Raw genomic sequence first — 17,565 nt, forward strand, 5'->3', positions numbered from 1 at the left:
TGCAAGTGGTCTCTGGTTACATAGCCAGATAGTGGCTATATGATAAGAAATCATTTGTTCTGGTGCTAAACCTTCCAGGTATGACCTATTCCAGGGGTGGGGAACCTGCAGCCTTGAGGTCACATGTGGCCCTCTAGGTCCTCAATTGCAGCCCTTTGACTGAATCCAAACTTCACAGAACAAATCTTCAGTCAAAGGGCCACACTTGAGCGCCTAGAGGGCTACATGTGACTTCGAGGCCGCAGGTTCCCCACCCTTGAGTGGTATTCCTTTTAAGACTTCCATGTTCCAGACAAATTTTAAACATTTCAAGTCTATGAAAGAAATAATGTGCTGGAGGGATCATTTTTTTCCCTTTTTTGTATTTAATATAATATATATAACATTAAATATATATGTATGTGTGCCTATATGTATATATATATATATGTTTCTGTGTGTATACACACTCATAAATTCTAATATGTGCTTCTTCCTGTGGTTGTTGGTGAATTGACATATTTTATTTGGGCTAATGAGATCTGTGTCAATAGTTTAGTCTAACCATACTCATGGAATTTGGCTAAGTACCTAGAACTGATTTGCTATAGGATTGAAGTCTTATTTGTGCAATTTTAAACAGGAAACTTTTCCTGGTAGATTGGTGACTTACTCTCTCCTTGAATATATAATGGTGTGTGCTATTTGTGGTATATTTCTTTGTCTTTAACTATAAGTTGGCTGGAGCTGCCTGAGATAAATAATTTTACTGTGTCAGACCAAACTATGTCCTTCACTTTATTTCCTATATGATAGCAGTATGAAGGATAATCCTTCATTTAAAAAATAGTGATATTTTTATTATGATCATACACTTCAATTTAAGTCAGATTATTGGTCACAGAGGTTGTACGTGATCAATTTCCACTTATTTCACAAATAGGCAGCAATGGTAGAATGTGTTTTTACTGTTTTGGGGGAATAATTGTTCTCTGAAGTAATTCCTAGAGGCAGAGTAATAGGGTAGAAAGAGCTTTGGTTCTAGAATCAAAAGGCATTGTTTCTGTAAGGTTGTTTTTCCAATCCTTTTGTTGTGATATGGAGATGTCACTGAATATGAGATTAAGAAGAAGGACACAAGCTTTGGCCAGTTAGACAGAAGCTTTTTACCTAGTTAGAAAGGCTTTTTAATAAAGACTGTGGGGCAAGGGGTCAAGAGTCTGCTGTCTGAGGAGCGCTCTAGCCAAGTTTGGAGATTCTTGTCCCCATAAGGATGACCATGAGGTTGGTACAGATTTGGTTACCCCAACAAGTGAAGATCCATTACTGAGGTGTGGAGGGGTATTTCCCTAGATCATTACTTAACTGTGGCATACTGAAGTGTACTTTAATCTATGATGTACATGTCTCCTATGATTGTCACAAGGACATTAGAACTTTACAATATTTTATTTCACATTCATTTTCATGCTGATTTACAGCTGGTACCAGTATGGGGAAAGCCAAGAAAGAACTGCCTCAAGTTAGAAAATACCAGGATGCCAAAATACTATAAATCTCATGACCAAAAAGTCAGATCCAGGGAGGGTAATAGAGGCAAGAAGGAGTAGGCAGGCATGATAGGCCCAATTAGCTAGTGGAATCAATTTCAGGTTGATTAAACTGGTAGGAGAAGTAGTTACTATAAGTCTAGCTACTTGAGGGTTCCAGGATTTAGAATCAAAGTACTAGTCATTGGGAACCCAGGCTATGGTATTTGAAATGGTTACTGATTTGGGGTCTGTGGTAATTAAAGATGTCTTACTACCATTCAACACTACCCAGATAAATGTAGTTTTGTTTAGTTGTCTTAGCTTATGGTTTTGAGCTCACGGAAGTTCTGAAAGCAATTCAACTTTGACTACCTATATGAAGAACCTTATGAAATTCCTTCGTATTAATTTGTATTCTTCCTGGAGATTTCCCATGTCCTTAACTTATTCCCCCATGCCTAGGGCTTAAATTCTTGCTTCTCAAACTATTTGGTCTTAGCCTCAGACCCTTTCTTGTCCTGAAAAATTTAACTCTTTATTTCTTGATATGTTGGTCCTGTGGTATAGGCCCATACGTAGCACTAAGGAACTTTGTGAATTAAATAACTGTTTTCTTAATCAAAAGCCCCAGATTAATCATAACATTCATAATAATTGTTAGGATCTATGTCATGCCTTCATGTTTATAAAACAAGCAATATGGTACAGTTTCAGAGTACTAGATTTATCCAAAGCACTTTGGTTTAAATTCCACTTACCTGTGTAACTTCAGGAAGTCATTTAACCACCTGATATCTCAAGGCCTCAGTTTTTTCATCTGTAATAAATAGAAATTTGGATTAGATGTCCTCAAAGGACCTTTCCACTTCTATACATGTAATGTGGTGAACCCCATGAGATAGGCTATGTAAGGATTATTATCATTATTGTTCAGACAAGGATACTGAGGCTCAAAGAAATTAAGAGAGCTAGCCAAGTTAATAATTGTCAGAGCTCAGATTTGCAAATAGACAATTTGCTAGGAAGCCAGTGCTGTTTGTGCACTCTGCGGCTCCTCATCTCATTTCAGGCCTTGGCTTGTCATGTGACCAGGGGAAAAGTCTTTAGCATTTTTCAGTTTTCATAATGTTAGGGAAAATAAAAACATCAATCTATCTCACATGTTAATGATTTCATAAAATGATTGTGTATTTTTCCAAATCTCAATATTATGTAAAACAATATCTTCCCCAAAGTTCAATTATTTGTATCCTTCTGAATGAACATTTCTATCTGGATATGGGCAGGGAGAGGAAATTAGGGAGAGGGAATTATGGAAGAGAGGGGACAATCCCTTGACTTTACAAAAATTTTTTACATAGTTTGCTTTCTCCTTATGGAGTGGACAGTCTTTCTTCTGCGTTTATGTGTTTTCTAAATATACTCTTTTTTCTTTTTTTGAGGAGACTATTGTAAACAATTTAGATGCAGCTGGTTTGTAATTGTTAAATTGTATTTGGGTGGGAGAATCAGAACAATGGGAGAAAGGTTGACTGGAAAGCTAAAGGGGAAAAAAAAGGATGATCCTATCAATAAACTTGGTAAAGAGAAAGAATTTACAAAGGCATCTAGGTGACTGTCTAGGCAGCAGAGCCGCAACAAGCAAGGAAAGTAGGGATTCTTCTGCCTGGGGCAAAATCAGTTAAAAGTGTCTGTGTGTATGTGCATGTGTGTGTGTGTGTGTGTGTCTGTGACAGTCCGTGGTTCATAAAGTTCATTCCATGTCCATGATTTCTCTCTGTTTCTCTCTCTCCCACAGATACACACACACACACACATACATATATGCAAAGACATGTATATATTTCCATATGCATATATCCATATATATGCTTTCATAGTTTAAAACATATATCATGTAGCACTTTAAAGTTATGTCAGAATATATGTGCTGTTATATATTTAGATATATTTATTATCTATCTGTCCATTTTCATCATTATCATTGTCATCTAGCTAGCTATAGTGCTTGCTTTTGTCATCATACCACATTCCCTTAATCTACTGACTTCATCCCCTTCTACCTAGACTCAAAGTTTCAAATGTGGTCATATATGTATGATACTTTGCCACCCTAAAGTGCTATATAAATACCATATATTTATATCTATATAATTTATGTATGCTAAATGTGTTTTCCCAAAAACTTAAATGTAGTTTTATATTATTAAAATATACAAATAAATAATGCATCTATATGTGTTAATAGTTTAAAATCGTACCCCCCCAAAAAACCCCCACACATATTATTTTAAGGCTGTATATATGTATAAAGAACATTTAAAGTTTTATATACATATAAATATGCATACATACATATATACTATATATACACACTATATATATACGTATACACATGCATTAACCTGTCGAAAATGCTTTATATAAATATATGCATATTCATATAAACACACATGTATAGGCCTGGGTGTTTATAGAGCAGTTTTATTTGCCCTTGAATCTGAGTCTAGGTGGGGGTGGGGCAAAGTCAGTAGATTGAGGTGATGTGCTCTTATGAGCAAAGGCAGGCACTGTGTTTGAATTCTGGGATAGAACCCCAGGGAATTGCGGAGAGCAGTGGGGATCGTAGGGGTGTGTGTGATCGCACTGTGGGATACCAGACAGAGACAACTGAAGGCCCTAGGAGGAAGTGTCTTCTGCACTGTCACCCTGTGGCATAGCTTTCCTTGCCTAGTCCTAGTTACACTTCTGCTTTGAAGAAGCTTTTTGTGGAACCAGCCTTAGGTCTAATGAGTGTAAACTCAGAAGGTCCTGCTTGTGGATTCTGGGGGCAAGATCCTTTGGGATCTATGAGACAGATGAACTAGCCTGGCATTAGAAGTGCTAGCAAAGGATCAGTTTGAATCTGCCACCAAGGAATCGCAATTGGGACTGAGGAAGCACCTAATACTCCTAATGGTGATGAGTGAAAGGGCCTGGGGTGAAGCAGATCTTACAACAATAACAAACCACAATTAAGGACAATTCAGTCAAGTGATATTTAGTTAGCATTATGTTCCAGACACTGTGTTATGTATGCACTGAGGACATAGAAAAAGGAAGAAGAAAGGAAACAAAACAAAAAAACAAAAGTCTGGGTAAGATATATACAATGCAAAGAGCACATGAGAGCAGAGAAGAAGCACTAGCAGGGCAAGCTGAGGGGTGGGGGTAGGCCAGGAAATGCTTCTTGCATTTGGGATTTGATGTGTTGTAAAGAAAGCCAAAGAAGACAAGAGTGGGAGATGAGTAGGGAAGGCAAGCATTCCAGGCAAAAGCAGCCACTAGTGTAATGTCTCAGAGGTGGGAGATTATTTATCATGATTGTGCAGAATACCTAGGAGGCCAGTGTTACTGGGTTGGAGAGTATGTGGAGGGGAGTAAAGTGTAAGAAGACTGCAAAGGTAGGAAAGGCTCAGGTTATTAATGTCAAGAAGAGCATTTTATATTGGATTCTATTATAATAGTGAGCCACAGGAATTTATTGAGTAGGAGGGTGACATAGTTAGACTTGCACATTAGGAACATCATTTTTGGCAAGTGAGTGGTGGATGGGTGAGAATGGAGAGAATAATTAGAAAGCTATTACAATAGTCCAGATGAGAAGCGATGAGAACCTGTCCTTGGGTAGGGGTTAGTTGAGTAGGGAGAAGAGAGTGTATATAAGAAATGTTCTAAAGATAGAAGCAACAAGATTTAACAAAAGAATGGATGGATATATTAGAAGAGTGTGAATGAGGAAACAAGTGTTTGTGAGCCTCGATGACAGGGAGAAAGGTGGTGCCCTTCATCATAATAGGACAATTGGAAAGAGAGGAAGTTTTTTTAAAGGGGGAATATAATGAGCTCTGTTTTTAACATGTTGAGTTTGAGACAAGATATCCAGTTTGAGATGTCTCCTAGGCCATTGGTGATGTGATACATGAGCTCAGGAAAGACAGTAGGGTTGAATATATAGATCTGGGAATAAAATCATCTGCTTAACCCTGATAATTTTGTCAATCGGTAATTGCTGATGAGTTCACCAAGCAATATGTTAGTGGGAAAAGAAGAAAGCTCAGGACAGAGCTTTGGGGAACACTTATGGCAAGTGGGTAGCAACCAGATGAAGATTCAGCAAAGATGACTGAGCAGGGAGGAGGAAAATTGGGATAGAGTACTGTCATGAATACCTAGAGAGGAGAGTAACGATGTTAGAGGAGACATTTCAAGTAGGATGAGGCCAAGAAAAGGGCATTTAATCTGGCAATTAAGAAATCCTTAGTAACTTTTTTTCATTTCTTTTTTTATTAATAAATTTATTTATTTTTATTTTTCAACGTTTACTTCCACAAGATTTTGAGTTCCAAATTTTCACCCCATCTTGCCCCTCCCCCACCCCAAGATGGCATGCAATCTGAATACCCCTTCCCCTAGTCTGCCTTCCCTTCTATCTCTCCCCTCTTCTCTTTTCCCCTTCCCCTTCTATTTTCCTGTAGGGCAGGATAGATTTCTGTACCCCATTTCCTGTATTTCTTATTTCCCAGTTGCATGTGAAAACATTTTTTAAACATGTTTTTAAAACTTTGGGTTCCCAAATTTTCTTCCTTCTTCCCTCCCCACCCACACTCATTGAAAAGGCAAGCAGCTCAATATATGTTATATATGTACAGTTATGCAAAACACTTCCATAGTAGACAGGCTGTGAAAAACTAACTCTATTTCCCTTAATCCTAACCTGCCCCCCATTTATTCTATTCTTTCTTTTGACCCTGTCCCTCCTCAGAAGTATTTGCTTTTGATTGCCCCCTTTCCCAATCTGCCCTCCTCTCTATCATCCCCCTACTCTCTTGTTCCCTCCCCCCCCCATTTTCCTGTAGGGTAAGATAGATTTCCATACCCAATTGAGTGTGTATGTTATTCCCTCCTTAAGTCAAATCCTATGAGAATAAGATTCACTCATTCCCTCTCACCTTCCCCCATTTCCCCTCCACTGTAAGGGCCTTTTCTTCTCTGTTTTTTTTTTTTGTGAGATAATTTACCCTATTCTACCTCTCCCTTTCTCCTTCTCCTAGTATAATCCTCTCTCACCCCTTAATTTTATTCTCCAGATATGACCCCTTCATCTTCAACTCACCCTGTGCCCTCTATCTATCTATCTATCTATCCATACATATAATTTTTTTCCCTCCCACTACGCTAATACTGACAAAGGACTCGTGAGTTATAAATATCATCTTTCCCTGAAGGAATGTAAACAATTCAACCTTAATAAGTCTCCTATGATTTCTCTTTCCTATTTACCTCTTCCATGTTTCACTTGAGTCTTGTTATTTGAAGGTCAAATTTTCTATTCAGCTCTGGTCTTTTCCACAGGAATGCTTGAAAGTCCTCTATTTCACTGAATGACCATTTTTTACCCTGAAGGATTATACTCAGTTTTGCTGGATAGGTGATTCTAGGTTGTAGTCCTAACTCCTTTGCCCTCAGGAATATCATACTCCGTGCCCTCCGGACCCTTAATGTAGAAGCTCCTAAATCTTGTGTTATCCTGATTGTGTTTCCACAACACTTGAATTGTTTCTTTTTGGCTGTTTGTAAAATTTTCTCCATGACCTGGAAACTCTGGAATTTGGCTACAATATTCCTAGGAGTTTTCTTTTGGGGATCTCTTTCAGGAGGAGATCGGTGGGTTCTTTCAATTTCTATTTTGCCCTCTGGTTCTAAAATATCAGGGCAGTTTTCCTTGATAATTTCTTGAAAGGTGATGTCTTGGCTCTTTTTTTGATCATGACTTTCAGATAGTCCAATAATTTTCAAATTCTCTCTCCTGGATCTATTTTCCAGGTCAGTTGTTTTTCCAATGAGATATTTCACATTGTTTTCTAATTTTTCATTCTTTTGGATTTCTTTTACAGTATCTTGATTTCTCCTAAAGTCACTAGCTTCCATTTGCTCCATTCTACTTTTTAAGGAAGTATTTTCTTCAGTGAGCTTTTGGACTTCCTTTTCCATTTGTCCAATTCTGCTTTTTAAGACATTCTTCTCCTCATTGACTTTTTGGATCTCTTTTGCCATTTGGGTTAGGCTATTTTTTAAGGTGTTATTTTCTTCAATATTTTTTTGGGTCTCCTTTAGCAAGCTGTTGACTTGTTTTTCATGATTTTCTTGCATCACTCTCATTTCTCTTCCCAGTTTTTCCTCTACTTCTCTTATTTGCTTCTCAAAATCCCTTTTGAGCTCTTCCAAGGCCTGGGATTGATTCATATTTTTCTTGGAGGCTTTGGATGTAGGAGCTTTGACTTTGTTGTCTTCTTCTGGTTGTATGTTTTGATCTTCCTCACCAAAGTAAGATAATATAGTCTGACTCTTTTTGTGCTGCTTACTCATGATCCCAGCCAATTACTTGAGTTTTAAACTCTTTGTTAAGGTAAGAGTCTGCTTCCAATGTGGAGAATGTACTGTCCCAAGCCTTGGGGGTTTGTACAGCTGTTTTCAGAGATAGTTCTAGGGACCTGTAAATTTTCAGTTCTTCCAAGGTGGTATGATAAGGGGCGAGGTGTTTCCTCTTCACCGCCACAACAAGCTCCACCATTCCATCACTCCATCTTGCCCCAGGACCGCCCCTCAGAACTGTGACCCAGATCCAGGTATGGGCAGAGCAAGAGATTCCTGCCTCAGCTCTGGCAAAGAGATCCCTTCAATCCCTCTCTGATCAACCACTCGATTCCCTCTCCATCTATGGAAGCTCAGGAGGCAGCTGCTGCCCCCAGGGTGACTGAGGTCTAGCTTTTCTCTTTCATCCCAGTCACAGACTGTTCTCACTGATCTTCTAAGTTGTGTTTGGTGTTCATGGGTTGAGAAGTCTGGAAACTGCCACAGCTGCCTGCAATTCATCCCTCTGAGGCCTGCTCCAGGGTTGCTGAGGTCTGCCCACCCATGCCGAACTGTGCTCCTCTGCTGGCCCGGCACAGTATGCCTTTCTGATCTACCATCCAGGTTGTCTTGGGCTGGAAATTTGTTTCACCCTGTCATTTTGTGTGTTCTGATGCTTTAAAATTTATTTAGAGCCATTTTTTACAGGTATTTGGAGGGGTTTGGGGGAGAGCTCAAGCAAGTCACTGCTTTCACTCCACCATCTTGTCTCCGCCCCCCCCTTAGTAACTTTTAAGAAAATAGTTCCAGTTGAATGATGAGGTCTGATGCTAGAAAACAGAAGGTTTAGAAGTGAGAAGAGAGGAAGTGGAGTCATTTAATGTATATACCTTACTCAAGGAGTTTAGCTGAGAAAGGAAGGAGATATAAAACAAAGGATGGTCAGATCAAGTGAGAAGCTTTTTCTTTTTACGAAGGAAGAAAGGAAAAAAAAATTAAGCACCTACTGTGTACCAGGCATGGTGCTAAGTCCTTTACAAATATCTCATTTGATTCTGACAACTATAGGAATTAGTTTATATTATAATCCCTATTTTACTGTTCAATGGAGGTTAAGTGAGAGACGCAGCGTCATACAGAAAGTGAGTGTCTGAAGCTGGGTTTGGACTCAGGAGTATTTGGAAAAAGGGAGAGAACAATTATATGGATAGTGATTGCAGGTAAGAGAATGGAGAAAAAAAGATAAAGCCCTAAACCAAAACAAACAAAAATAAAACAGATTTAGCTGTCAAATTATGACAAGCACAATTTATGACTAAGTTGAGTATACATAGATAGCACATACCCCTAAATCATCCCCTTGCAGTTAAAAAATAGTTACAAGATCTTGAGAAATAGAACACTAATGTGAAATTATACTTCCAAAGTCACCATCTAGAGAAAATCCCATTTCCATTGGCTAGCAGTAATAAAGCAGGCCAGAAGGCACAGACAGAGTTGTGTATTTGAATATACACTGGGAGGTTTTATTCATGAAATGAATCCCCTCATATTTGTTGTCTATGTAACTTCTGTCTACAGTATGATTTGAAAGGGTCAGGTTAGACCTTACCATGGTTGCTGTTGTTCCTATTAACAACAGCAATAAAGTTGCTGTTGCTGTTGCTATTACCCCCATGAACAGGAGTATTTTTTAAAACAAACAAAAATAGGCAAAAGAAGCTAAAAAATGAATCTCTAATGGGGAATTTTAGAAACTGTGGCATTTAGGTAAGGAGCATGCCTGTGTTTCTCGTATTGAAAAATACTCCTGCTCAGGGAAGTAATAACAATAACAACAGCCACAGCAGTATGATTATTGTTGCTCATAAGAAGAATAACAAACAATAATAATTTTATTATTTAGGTCCTCCTAACTTAGGTGATTCCTTTTGTCCTGATGGAAGAAATCTTAGTGATTGATGGTGATAGAGATTCTGGAGATCCTATGTTCTGGATGGCTACTCATGATGCTTTGTTAGAATTGGGAAGGAGGAAAATAAGAAGGGTAAAAAATGAAATAAAGAGGACTGGCTACCACAAAACAAACAAACAAACAGCCTTCTTGATAAAGTCTATGCCTATGGTCATCTAACCAGTTTTATTTTCCCTCTCTTATGGTTTTTGGGTCAATGGATATAATTTATAAAGACCAAAGCATATTCTTATTACTCAAATCTCAATAACTATATGTTTTTGATTATTCAAGGCAATGGGGAAGAATGTGGAAAGAATAGTGGGCTTGCTGTCTAGAAAGGAAGTAGATTCAAATCCTGTTTTTACAGTAGCTGTATAACTATGGGCCAGTCATTTAACTCCTTTGAGCCTCAGTTTCCTCATTTGGTTTATGGAAGTAATGACATCTTTAGTCTTTACATTCCAGGGTAGCTGTGGAGAATACAGGAGATAATGTTTAAATGAGATAATATAAATTGGTGCAATATAAATATCAATCATTATTATATTGAAAAATTATTCCCTGCCTTCCCCCCTCCAAATGCTTTTCTCTGGGTTGCTATACCTTTCCCAATAGGAAATGATATTTTCAACTTCTGGATGAAAACAAGCACAAAAAAAAAATAAAAGCTAGCTTTTAGTCATGGAGATATTTCATATTCCCATTGACTTTAATGGAAGCTCTAGGTCCACATCTGCAATTAAAATAGTACTGCCTGGATGTTTAACTTGCAATTCCTGTAACTTCTAAGAGGAAATTGAAAATTCTCTTTATTTGATGGCACTTAGACAAAAGTGGTTATAATGTTTATTTCTGTCTGCTTTTGAAGGCATATACTCTGATTTACTAGACAGGAAAAAAATCATCAAATGTTGACATTTTAGCAAGCCACAGATGGAGACTATTTGACCTGGAAAGGCCATTGATGGTGTTTCTGTTTGAAATATACAAGCTAAAGTTTTAGAAATCCATGGTATGCCAAGCATTGCTATAAAAATGAGGGGACTTAGAAGAGATGATCTCAAAAGGATTCTCAAGTTCTAGGATCTTATGGTCCAATGACCACTGTAAAAAAGGAGATCAGGCTTTCTGAAGCTAGTTCTTACTGCTAAGATACTCACTGAAATGCCTCTTGTTCATGAGTTAAAATGAGATAATCAGAAAAGTGAAATGTTCCTCTGCTTACAGCAAGGAATATGCCCAATGGTCTAAACATTTTGGGGCTTCATACTTTAGTTTCTTATTCCAATAGTGACCTAAGCTGGGAGCCACCTTCCTTTGTACCTTAGTTATGTGTCTTAAATGGGATTTATCAGGGCAGTAATTACTGGAAAACAAACAAACAAAATATTTAGTGCTTATGTGGTACCCTTCATAGCTGAGTTGACTTAACTTCCTCAAACAATACTGGGAAATAGGAATTGGAGGGGAAAACACAATCACCAAACCTGTTGTTGTAAATTCTAATGCATTTGTTTAGGTACTGTTAAATCAGATTGATTATGTATTTATGTATTTATTTACAATAGCCTATCTCACACAAACAAACAAAGCTAGTTTTAAATCAATAGGCTGTGTTGTGAAATCTTAGTATGAAAATCCACATATGTGGTTGGGTGACGATTGATGTCCTAGAAAGCACAGCCAATGTTCTCCAGTAACAACTTGTTTATGAAATGAAGCAGAGAGTTTAGATTCCCTTTCCTTTGAAATTAATTTGTATTACTTTTTACTTACTTACATGGATACATGTTACATACTCTTGGTAGAATATAAGATCTCTGAGGGCAGGAACTGTTTCATTTTTGTCTGTATAGCTCCATTATCTAGCATAATGCCTGAAATGTATTAGTTCCCTAATGTTTGTTGAATTGACCACAATGGGAATGTGAATGACTTAAGGTGACTACTATATCTTATGATATATCAAAATTGTATTTGTGTTTTTTATTCACCCATTTCCATGAATCAGGCCATCTGGCTTTAGAAATTTTGTACTAGATTGACATGACTGGCTTTCATTCAAGCTTTTGCATATTATGGGACAGCTTAATTTTAGCCAGTAATGTCCTGCCAATAATCTAACCTACTACATGTTAAACGAATCCTGGGAGCAAATCTGAGCATGGGGTACTTTTCATTGAATATCTTCTCTGGTGGGCTAAAGCCTTTCCAATAAAATGAACCATGACCCCTAATGCTTTACCCCCACCTCCAATCGAAAACAATTTGGAAGATGTATCTTGATTGCAGCAAAGCAGCAGTGACAGAAAGGGCTACTTAGCCTGATTAGAAACAGCTCTATTCCCTGTGGGTGTTCCCAAGAGATCTATACGAGATTATATTTCCTATTTAAAAGTGACAGTCAGAATTGAAATGAGATTACCTCGACTCCCTTTTTTTTTTATATGCAACTATATTTACATATTTGCACTTATTAATTCTTTGACTTTCTAGGTTCTAGCCCATCAGATTCTTCCAAAGGAAGCAAAAAGGACCAGAAAACATTTGATCTGGCTATTAAGATAATAAAAAGAAAAACCAATAATAATAATAATATCTGTACTTATATGTAGCATGTTATTACTTATGGAGCAGATGGTGATGATATCAGCAACTGAAATTGTTAATATTTTTAAATGATAGCTTTCCCTCAAAGACTTATTCATATAGTGACTTTTTATCAGAGAAATGGTACATATTGCATAAATCCTGTCTCTATATAGTCCTTATGGAATCATATTTTACTATGGACTTGTGGTACCTATTGAAACTTGATGGAGGACATAATATGATGGATTTATTCCATCTTGTCTAGTGTGACATATCCCTTGCTTTGGTCATAAATAACTTTTATTCATGTGACTTGTTATCCAATGGAAGAAGTTCAGAAATACAATGACAACCTATATTTATACTGAAAGTTGTGCAGAAGTGTCATTATATACCTTTAAGACCATTTGGTTTACTGAAAAAGTTATTTTGTAACATCCATAGAGCTGTCTAAGGGTACAAGGGACCGAACTACCACCAACCATGCCCTCCCTGCCCCACTCCCAGCTCCATACTCAAACATACACAGCATAGATATTCCCATCAAAAGAAATATGCCTAAAACTGGAGCCTGGAAGGATCTTGCTGGACAGAGTCAGCTGACCTGATCTAATCTGATCTGAATTTCTGACCTAATTTTACTTTAGGACTTAGGGATCCTGCCGAGAAAACAAGGTTAATGTGCCCATAAGGGAGGGAGATTAAACAGCAGAAAATGCCTTAATAATTTTCCTAATTTCTGCTTCCTCTTGGGTTTGTGATTAGTTCAAATGAGTATTTTCTGGAAATCATTTCAGAGGATCAGAAATTGTTTGGGTTGTCTTTAAGTGAAAATAGGTGAGGAATTGATTTTAAAAGAGAGCAAGAAAGAAAAGAGAGAAAGGAAGAAAGGAATAAAAGAAAGAAGGAAGGCAGAAGAAAGGTAGAAGGAATGAAGGAAAGAAAGAAGGAAGGAAGAAAGGAAGGAAAAGTTAAAAGTTGCTGGCAGTTGGATAATTTTGTACTCTGAATATAGTAGCATTAGCATGGAAATAGTTCATATTCACCATAACATAGGTTTGGAAGGAGGGGGCCAATAAATTATTTAATTCAAATTAATTGGGCTTCTCCTCATCTCCCTGAGTGTAACCATGCAAATGTCAAAAGCAGTGATAATGCCCTAAGAACCAAATTCCTTAGTTTTGTAGGTCTATTTAGGAAAGTGAATATAGGAAGAAAAAATATGGGAATGCTGTCACTAGAATATAAGCTCTTTGAGGGAAGGGACTAGTGCTGTTTTTATATTTCAGAGATCCTGTCATAGTGACTGGCACACCATGAGTATTTAAGAAATATTTATTGAATGAATGAATGAATGAATGAATGAGTTAAGTGAACGAATGGAGTCCTGCCCCTCTGGAAGTCTAATTAATATTATTCTTCAGACCCTTCCTTTCGAGAACTTGGACTGATTAAAAAAACACTCAGAGATCAACATCATGTTTCATGAAATTCATTCACGACTTCAGCTTTCTCAGTTGGCAACACACTTATACATATGCACAGCAGCTTATACTACATCCTAACACAGTTTTGAATGTTTTCTTTGTTAAAGTTGCCTTAAAAGACCCTAGAAATGTGGAATTACAAAACTTTTGTCTCATATTCCACCCCCGCCCCGTTCCCTCTTACAATATTACCCTTTCTGAATTATAAAGTTGGGTTTAAAGGAATCATGAAAAGGAGTCTGCAGTTGGCCTTTCAAAGGGAAATTCCTTTACCGGGGAATTTTCAAAATGTCCCTTCATCAACAATTTATCTTTTCAAAAGTTTGAAGTTCATTTTCCTTTCCCATCTTACCAAAAATTCTCACATTATAGAAAGCTCAATTCTGGGTCTTTATTTGAGGTAAACAAACAGATGTTGACCAGAGGAGGGCCTTTTGCAAAGGCCATTCAGGGTAAATGCAAACAGAAATGGACCAGTCAGCATCGGAATTAAGCTTTCATAATGAGGAAGGAATTGCAGTGAACAGATGTCACTGGTTACTCATCCCCCACCATGGCAGAATGAGTGACTGGCGACAAACTCGTCAGAACGTTTAAGGTAATATTTCTTCTCAAAATGGTTTTAAATGTTGAGGAGATGGCTATAGATTAGTTGAGGCATTAGTTTCATTCTGTGGCTATGGCTGATAGTCCTTAAGCAGAGCCAAGGATGGTCTTAAACTTAAACTAAAGGACAGCTATTGTAAAATGTTCAAAAGGGCAGCTAAGGAAAACAAATTGTTATGGAAGAAGTCAGGGTATTTTTTTTTTCCACCAGTAAAAATGCGCCCTGGCTAGGAGAATGTATCCAATGCAACAAACAAAAACGTCAGAGTAAAATGTAAGCAGCCTGATAAATATCCTCTAAAAACCTTCTCTCAAAATTTAAAATAGCTTCAATGAGACAACTTCATTTCCAATTTCCAGTTCACCTTGAATTTCATTTTTATAATTTATTGATATAGGGGAAACTACTGTTGCCCAAAACATATGTGTCTCCATTAATTTTGCCCCCAAACAAATGCCTTTAGTGAAAAGCTGTGCTCAGAAAATTCCCGATTTGGACATAGATGACAGAATATTCATGCTCAGCTTATGATACGCTTAGAGCAAGAACCTCAGGAAGAATATGAGAAAGGAGAAGAGAAATTAATGCTGGCCTTGACAGGGAGAGGCTTGGAGAAAGAAAGCTTTTGCAAACCAAGTTATATTCTCACAAGGGACAAGGGATCAACATTGTGTTTTATTGGAAGCAGATTATTATTTTTTTTCTTGGTAAATTTCATTTTACACATTTTAGTCCTGGCTAAAGTACAGTGTGTGGCAAATTCTAATGTTGGAATCAGTTGATACATTTTCTAGTAACTTTCAGGGGTTCCAAAGGTATGGTAGGACTCAATATTTTCCTGATAAATTGAATATATTGCATACTTACTCCCCCACCACACCCCTACTTTAAAAAAAATCTGAAGCTATGATTCCATCTATCAGAAATCCACTCCTCCAACTGAGATCACCTGTAACTCATGGTCATGGAGAGTCTTCTGAGGCACTGAGATGTCCAGTGATTGTCTACAATCACACAGCTACTATAGATCAGAGACAGAACTTGAGTCTTCCTGACTCCTAGCCATCTTGTTCTCTGTCTATGATGCCCCTACCTACTCCTCTTTCTATTTCTTTTGTTTAATTTTTTATTGGATTTATAATTTCATTAGTGTATACAGCACCCAGTGAGGAAGTTGCTCTGCCCATGAAGATGTGTAACTTCTCTGAAATTTACAGCCTTAAAGAATTGCCTAGGACACTGAGATGTGAATTAGCTTGATCAAGGTCACACAATTGGTATGTTCTTTCCATTGTGAACTCCTTGAGGACAAGGGCTGCCTTTTGCCTCTTTTTGTATTCATTGCACTTAACACACTACCTGATACATTTTTGGTTGTTGTTCGGTCATTTCAATTATGTCCAACTCGTCAGAACGTTTAAGGTAATATTTCTTCTCAAAATGGTTTTAAATGTTGAGGAGATGGCTATAGATTAGTTGAGGCATTAGTTTCATTCTGTGGCTATGGCTGATAGTCCTTAAGCAGAGCCAGGGATGGTCTTAAACTTAAACTAAAGGACAGGTATTATAAAATGTTCAATAGGGCAGCTAAGGAAAACAAATTGTTATGGAAGAAGTCAGGGTATTTTTTTTTCCACCAGTAAAAATGCACCCTGGCTAGGAGAATGTATCCAATACAACAAACAAAAATGTCAGAGTAAAATGGCTTTCCTGACTCCAACATTAGTCCTTGCTCCACTACACAAGACAGCCTCCATATTATTTAAAAAATCTGTTTCACTGGAATCTTGCCTTTTGCTCATAAAATACTCCTTTTGTATGTCTGTCACTCAATTCCAATGAATTAAAGAAGTTTTATAAAGACAAAAAATAGTAAAATTAGGAATACATAGGCAATATGACCCTAGAAGATATTTTTGTTTTTGTTTTTTTGGTGAGGCAATCGTGGATAAGTGACCTGCCCAGGGTCACACAGCCAGTGTCAAGTGTCTGAGGCCAGATCTGAACTCAGGTCCTCCTGACTCCAAGGCAGGAGCTTTATCCACCGTGCCATCTAGCTGCCCCTCCCAGAAGATATTTTTGAAGAAAGAAACAATTCAATTACAGATGAGGATACTAAGCACAAATACCAATCGTTACTATATACTTTGCTTAGCAGTGTCTGGAACACAGTAGGTGCTTGATAAATTCTTGTTGACTGACTGACTGAATCCTGGGTCTCCTCAATCTTTGTTTTTACCTCCATGCCATTGACTGGAGCAAATAAAATATTCCATAGGTAATGTTATCTACAAAGGAGAACCCAAGGAGAGAGTAGTCCTCATAGTTTTTAAGCTTAGAACATAGATACTAAGCCAAGTCCCTCAAGAAATATAAAGTATAGGGCCGACATAAGACTATAATTTTTTTTCATTTTGGGAAGAGAAAAACTCTTCCATCTTTGAATTAGTGGATTAGGGATTTAGCACCAAAGATGACAACCCAGGAAGTATTCCCTACTCCTTGGGCAGTAGGGATAGGGGAATAGATCATTGTATTGTTAATTAATGTCCATTGGACACTTTTCACCCTTTTAGGTCTTTATTCTTCATTGGAATTTTTTTACAGAACTCCATGCATGGTAAAGCTGACATTAGAGTCACCTGTATTAGCAAATACATGTGTAAATTTTTTGCATCTGTAAATATACAGATATTCTGTATAACATATCCTTGAAGACATTGTTGCACTTTCCCTCAACAAAAGCCACAGTATAACAAATTGATTCTTTTGTGTATGGTATGGGAATTTACAATATTTCAAACTTTGACACTTTTACCCTTAGAAATACTGCCCAAGGTTCTAAATTTTGGGGCTGTTTTCTTTTCTTTTCTTTCTTTTCTTTTGAGAGGCAATTGGGGTTAAGTGACCTGCCCTGAATCATACAGCTAGTAAGTGTTATGTGTCTGAGGCCAGATTTGAACTCGGGTCTTCCTGACTCCAGGGCCAGTGTTCTATTTACTGCACCACCTAGCTGTG

General features: G+C 37.5%; 1 protein-coding gene across 1 annotated transcript in view; it reads left to right on the forward strand.

Annotated features, from left to right (window-relative positions):
• The window catches only part of NYAP2 (neuronal tyrosine-phosphorylated phosphoinositide-3-kinase adaptor 2), a 252,409-nt gene that overhangs the window by 1,200 nt on the left and 233,644 nt on the right, over nucleotides 1–17,565 (forward strand). The window lies entirely within an intron of this gene.

This window comes from Vombatus ursinus, unplaced genomic scaffold (genome assembly GCF_900497805.2).
Source record: "Vombatus ursinus unplaced genomic scaffold, bare-nosed wombat genome assembly UNPS02014810.1, whole genome shotgun sequence".
Lineage (NCBI taxonomy): Eukaryota > Metazoa > Chordata > Mammalia > Diprotodontia > Vombatidae > Vombatus > Vombatus ursinus.